We start from the raw sequence: 6777 nt of genomic DNA, 5'->3' as shown, positions 1-6777 counted from the left end.
TCGAGTGAATGATCTGGCTCACAGATCGGTCGACATGAATCCATCGAACCATTATGGAACATAATCGAGAGGTCAGTTCGTGCACAAAATCCTCTATCGTCGACACATTCGCAATTTTGGACGGTTATAGAAACAGCATAGTTCAATAGTTCTGTAGAAGACTTCCGATGACTTGTTCAGTCCATGACAAGCCCAGCTGCTGCACTACGCCGGGCAAAAGGAGGTCCGAAGCGATGTTAGGAGGTATTACACGACTTTTGTTACCTCAGTGTGTATGCATATACAGGGTGGTCTATTGATCGTGACCAGGCCAAATATCTCACGAAATAAGGGTCAAACTAAAAAACTACAAAGAACGAAACTTGTCTAGCTTGAAGGCGGAAACCAGATGGCGCTATGGTTGGCCCGTTAGATGGTGCTGTCATAGGTAAAATGGATATCAACCGCGTTTTTTTTTTTTAAATAGGAACCCCCATTTTTTGTTACATATTCGTGTAGTACGTAAAGAAGTCTGAATGTTTTAGTTGGACCACTTTTTTCACTTTGTGATAGATGGCGCTGTAATAGTCACAAACATATGGCTCACAATTTTAGACGAACAGTTGGTAACAGGTAGGTTTTTTAAATTAAAATACAGAACGTAGGTACGTTTGAATATTTTATTTCGGTTGTTCCAATGTGATACATGTACCTTTGTGAACTTCTCATTTCTGAGAACGCATGCTGTTACAGCGTGATTACCTGTAAATACCAGATTAATGCAATAAATGCTCAAAATGATGTCCGTCAACCTCAATTCATTTGGCAATACGTGTAACGACATACCTCTCAACAGCTAGTAATTCGCCTTCCGTAATGATCGCAAATGCATTGACAATGCGCTGACAGATGTTGTCAGGCGTTGTCGGTGGATCCCGATAGCAAATATCCTTCAACTTTCCCCACGAAAAGAAATCCGGGGACGTCAGATCCGGTGAACGTGCGGGCCATGGCATGGTGCTGCGACGACCAATCCACCTGTCATGAAATATGCTATTCAGTACCGCTTCAAACGCACGCGAGCTATGTGCCGGACATCCATCATGTTGGAAGTACATCCCCATTCTGTCATGCAGTGAAACATCTTGTAGTAACTTCGGTAGAACATTACGTAGGAAATCAGCATACATTGCACCATTTAGATTGTCATCGATAAAGTGGGGGCCAATTATCCTTCCTCCCATAATTCCGCACCATACATTAACCCGCAAGGTCGCTGATGTTCCACTTGTCGCAGCCATCGTGGATTTTCCGTTCCCCAGTAGTGCATATTATGCCGGTTTACGTTACCGCTGTTGGTGAATGACGCTTCGTCGCTAAATAGAACGCGTGCAAATAATCTGTCATCGTCCCGTAATTTCTCTTGTGCCCAGTGGCAGAACTGTACACGACGTTCAAAGTCGTCGCCATAATACAATTCCTGCTGCATAGAAATATGGTACGGGTGCAATTGATGTTGATGTAGCATTCTCAACACCGACGTTTTTGATATCCCCGACTCTCGCGCAGTTTGGCTGCTATTGATGTGCGGATTAGCTGCGACAGCAGCTAAAACACCTACTTGGGCGTCATCATTTGTTGCATGTCGTGGTTGACGTTTCACATGTAGCTGAACACATCCTGTTTCCTTAAATAACGTAACTATCCGGCGAACGGTCCGGACACTTGGATGATATCGTCCAGGATACCGAGCAGCATACATACCACACGCCCGTTAGGCATCTTGATCACAATAGCCATACATCAGCACGATATCAACCTTTTCCGCAATTGGTAAAACATCCATTTTAACACAGCTAATGTATCACGAAGCAAATACAGTCCGCTCTGGCGGAATGTTACGTGATACCACGTACTTATACTTTTGTGACTATTACAGCGCCATCTATCACAAGCGAAAAAAGTGGTCGAACTAAGACATTCATACTTCTTTACGTACTACACGAATATGTAATAAAAATGGGGGTTCCCATTTAAAAAAACGCAGTTGATATCCGTTTGACCTATGGCAGCGCCATCTAGCGGGCCAACCATACCGCCATCTGGTTTCCCCCTTCAAGCTAGACAAGTTTCGGGCTTTGTAGTTTTTTCGTTTGATGTTTATTTCGCGAGATATTTGGCCCGGTCACTATCAATCGACCACCCTGTATTTACTATGTATATTGTTTGTCCCGATCAGAGGCATGTATATGATTTAAACTGGCGGTAGCATATGTGGAAGAAGTTAGTTACTATCGTCGTACTTGCCACTACCAGGTTTTTCCCCATCGTGGTGAAGAGAAAGAAAATCTATAAATCACTATTAACTTTTCATTTAGGAGAGAGATTATTGTGGTTCTATGAAAACAAAATAGGATTTTTATTTATGTTGTCTACGGTCCCATGGTCATGAAATAAAACGTAACGTAGCATAAGCGGTCCCTTCTAGCCAGGACAGGAACAGTACAGTACTCAGAATAAAATTTTCCCGTTCGAACATACTGATGCAGTTTCCCCATAATTTACGTAAAGCTCTCTGAAGTCTACTTCCATTATAGTTCCGTAAACAGAAATAAGTGATCTGTGAGCTGGTAAAGAAAGTACTTTTACAGTATCGCATAGAGTCGGCAGAGCTCAAGTTGCGCGAATATCTGAAGACTACATAGGTGACTGAATACGACGGAAAATGCATGAATTGTGGTTCCAACAGAAAGTAGTAAGACGAATACCAAGGGACAGTTGACTGGAAGGAGTGCAGGAGTGCATTCGTAGAAAAGGCGAGAAGTAGAACGGGGTGATGGCAGAGTGCTGGTGGGAGTAAAAAACGAAATGGAGAGGCCTACAAGCAAAATCGACCTGGTAGTAACTGGAAACTGTTTCTGATGATGATGCCGATGAAACAGAATGCATGCAACCAGAGCCCTCCCCCTCCCCCTCCCCCTCCCCCCTCCCCCCCCCCCCCCCCCCCACATCCACCCTTTTGCCCTACCTTCCACCGTTCACTTTATGCCCATCTATGGAGATCCTGGGTCGACAGGACTTAATATTTATTTCTTTTTCAGTTCCTTTCCTCCCCCTTAGTTTACTAATTATTTAGTTAGGTTTCATGTTGTGTGAAATTCTCTAAGCTATTTGCCTTCATTTCCATCACATTTAGGGTTTGCGTCCGGGACAGCCGCATATAGACTTCCGATATTTTGGCTGTTAATCGTACGGCCATCTTCATCATAAAGCGGTGGTGGTGGTGGTGGTGGTTAGTGTTTAACGTCCCGTCGACAACGAGGTCGTTAGAGACGGAGCGCAAGCTCGGGTTAGGGAAGGATTGGGAAGGAAATCGGCCGTGCCCTTTCAAAGGAACCGTCCCGGCATTTGCCTGAAACGATTTAGGGAAATCACGGAAAACCTAAATCAGGATGGCCGGAGACGGGATTGAACCGTCGTCCTCCCGAATGCGAGTCCACATAAACCGGAGACTGAGTTAAAGCCACTTGACACATTGATATACTGTGGAGCAAAATGCGCATGCGTCGCAGACAAGAGATATCCAGTAAAAACGGACACACAAAACACTAGATTAAGAAAACTCTACAAAACTAAAACGCCAGGCCAACCAAAAAAATGGCTCTGAGCACTATGGGACTCAACTTCTGAGGTCATTAGTCCCCTAGAACTTAGAACTAGTTAAACCTAACTAACCTAAGGACATCACAAACATCCATGCCCGAGGCAGGATTCTTACCTGCGACCGTAGCGGTCTTGCGGTTCCAGACTGCAGCGCCTTTAACCGCACGGCCACTTCGGCTGGCCAGGCCAACCAAAGAAAGAGGAAGATGGGAGAAATGGATAGTCTACTACCTTTCTTCCTTATATGGAAATGTTTCTGCAAACGTTGGCAGAATTACTAAAAAGCATAAAGTAGATGTGACCTTCCTCCTACTGACCAAGACGGCAGCTCTTCTGGGATCTGTGAAAAATAATCAGTTTTTACGGAAGGCGTAATTCCTTGTCAGTGTGGTAAGTTACATAGGACAAACGACACGCACTGTACAAGAGCGGTGCATCCAACACAAGGGACTCTCAGTTCTTGAATAGTCCAACAAAGTAATTGTGGTTGAAGATCGTATTTCCACTGACCACTCCATGGATTATGGGAGAGTCGAAATAGTGGTCATAGCTTCATACTATTGGGCTTGAGTTGTTAAGGGAGCTGTGGAAACACAGTCAGCAGAGAATCTGCTCAACCCGGGCGAGGGATTCCGACTGACAAATCATGGAATCGTCACTTCACTTATGAGCTCTCAAAGGAATTATAGCTCAGAGTAAGTATTATGGATTTCTGACTCGACGCATGCTATGCACTATTCTGAGAATACTGGCACTTTTGGGTAGGCAGTCTGTCTGTATTTTACTCCAAAATATATCATTGGGTCAAGTGGTTGTAATTTATGACCGACTTCCCTTGAAGATGTTATACTGTTTTAACATACGAAAAAATGAAAAAAGAAATATTTCAATACCGGAAAACATTAAGAAATACATTTACCCTCTTACTATGAGAGTCTTATTTTAAGCATTTTCGTGTTTTAGATGTTTGGTGTAGGGTATTTAGAAATGCAAAAATACATGCAGCAAAGCGTTTCTCTAAATCGAAATGTAGAAGTGTCTTTGACGTTCTGAAAGTTAGTTTCGTCATTGTTTTTGAAAGAGAAGATGGTGCACAAGGTGACACAAACAAACGCCATATGAATCCACACCCGTTCCTAGTTCAACGACGGAACGGGCGTCAGCAGAGGGCAAATCATGCATCCGCAGAGCGCCGAAGAAGAGAGAGTAGCAGCGGACTGGCGTGCCCTGTGTTACTGGATTACACGTCACTTCGGCAGACGGACGTTTACTGACAACGTGGCCGCCGAACTGTGTGCTGTTATGCGGTGTGAATGGGCGCGTAGGACTAGTGTGTCAGTCATCCACGATTGCCTACAGACCGTGTGTGGTGAAGAGATCTTGTCTCGTCAAATATTTGGTCGCTGATTTTGCATGTTCGGGGAAGAAAGGCAGAATGTGGAGGATGAAGGTCGAAGTGGGCGTTCTTCCACGTCCACGAAAGAAAGCAACATTGCTTCAGTACAGGACACGTTGGTAGTGGAAAGGTTCATAATGGTGTAGCTTCCATACCGCGTATTCGGCGGGCAGTCACATCCTCCACCATGTGCTGGGTCGCCGAAAAGTGTCAGCAAGATAGGTGCCGAGAAACCAAGCAAGAGTGCAAGAATGGGAATGAACCTCGATCATTTGATGCGGTACGCACGAGAGGGAATGCATTCCTGTTCGGAACTATCACAGGCGATGAGACATGGGCGCATCACTTTACCTCAGTATCCAAGGCCGCCTCAATGACGTGGTAGCATCCCAGGTAAAAATTAAAAGCGTTACCTTCAGCAGGAAATATTACGGCCAGGGTGTTCTGGGGCGCGAGAAGTGTGCATCTCCTTGATTTCTTCCGACAAGGGACCATCATTGGGGCACACTACTGTGACACCCTCACCAAACTCAGGTCCGGCATTCGACGAAGGAGACCAGGGCTCTTGAGTGAAGGTTTTGTGTTCTTAGACGACAAGGCAAAGCCACACAAAATAAGGCTCACTAACGATCAGATTCGTCACTTCGGGTGGGAGAGTTTGGATTACCCGGCATATAGCCCCATCGGACGTTTACCTGTTCCCTGCATTGGAAGCAGCACTCTCGGGACGTCACTTCCAAAGCATTGTAGAGGTGGATCTGGCTGTGCGACAATTCGTTGCATCGAAGGGCACCGAGTCTTACCAAACTGGTGAAACTGATACCAGAATGAGATTTTCACTCTGCAGCGGTGTGTGCGCTGACATGAAACTTCCTGGCAGATTAAAACTGTGTGCCGGACCGAGACTCGAACTCTGTACCTTTGCCTTTCGCGGGCAAGTGCTCTACCACCTGAGCTACCCAGAGAGCTTCTGCGGAGTTTGGAAAGTAGGAGACGAGGTACTGGCGGAAGTAAAGCTGTGAGGACGGGGCGTGAGTCGTGCTTGGGTAGCTCAGATGGTAGAGCACACTTGCCCGCGAAAGGCAAAGGTCTCGAGTTCGAGTCTCGGTCCGGCACACAGTTTAATCTGCCAGGAAGTTTGGTGAAACAGATGTCGTGCTGCGACATATCTCTCAATGTCTGCAGCGACTGGGTCTAAAAATAGTGAAAGACTTTTAGTTTATGATGCCGTGGTGCTTACTTTCGGTACGTCCCTCGTACATGTAGCAACTCGCTACAAAAATATGAGGTCAACCGCTAAGACGGATGTCAGCGAAACTGGCTCTGCTTCTTCCCTTTCTTTCGTCCTTTAGAACCACGAAGAAAATTACAAGTATGTTCTCCTCTGCAGAAATTACCTGCTGACATCTACAACCTGTCTCTTCCATTACAGAGAGCTTAGGAAGTCTTAAATAACTTACCGTAACTTACCTGCACATTTGAAACGAAACCAGTATTAGAAGTACGGTGAGTCTAGGCTGACGGATTCGTTACTTGTAGCGAAAATTTTCATCGGCAGCTCAGCGACAACAAGCACCCAACGTCAAAAGCACGCAAACAGAACCGCCGTCATCTGCTCCGTCACGCAAATGCGTGTGTAGACGACACGCCGATGGGTGCTATTTGTCTGGTCTGCATGCCGCGCGTGGTGTTTGCTTTGGTCCGCACACACGAGCTGTGTCCTTTCCCTCCGTTTGTCC

This window comes from Schistocerca americana, chromosome 1, assembly GCF_021461395.2.
Source record: "Schistocerca americana isolate TAMUIC-IGC-003095 chromosome 1, iqSchAmer2.1, whole genome shotgun sequence".
In the NCBI taxonomy this organism is placed as follows: domain Eukaryota; kingdom Metazoa; phylum Arthropoda; class Insecta; order Orthoptera; family Acrididae; genus Schistocerca; species Schistocerca americana.
This window is presented reverse-complemented; position numbering follows the sequence as displayed.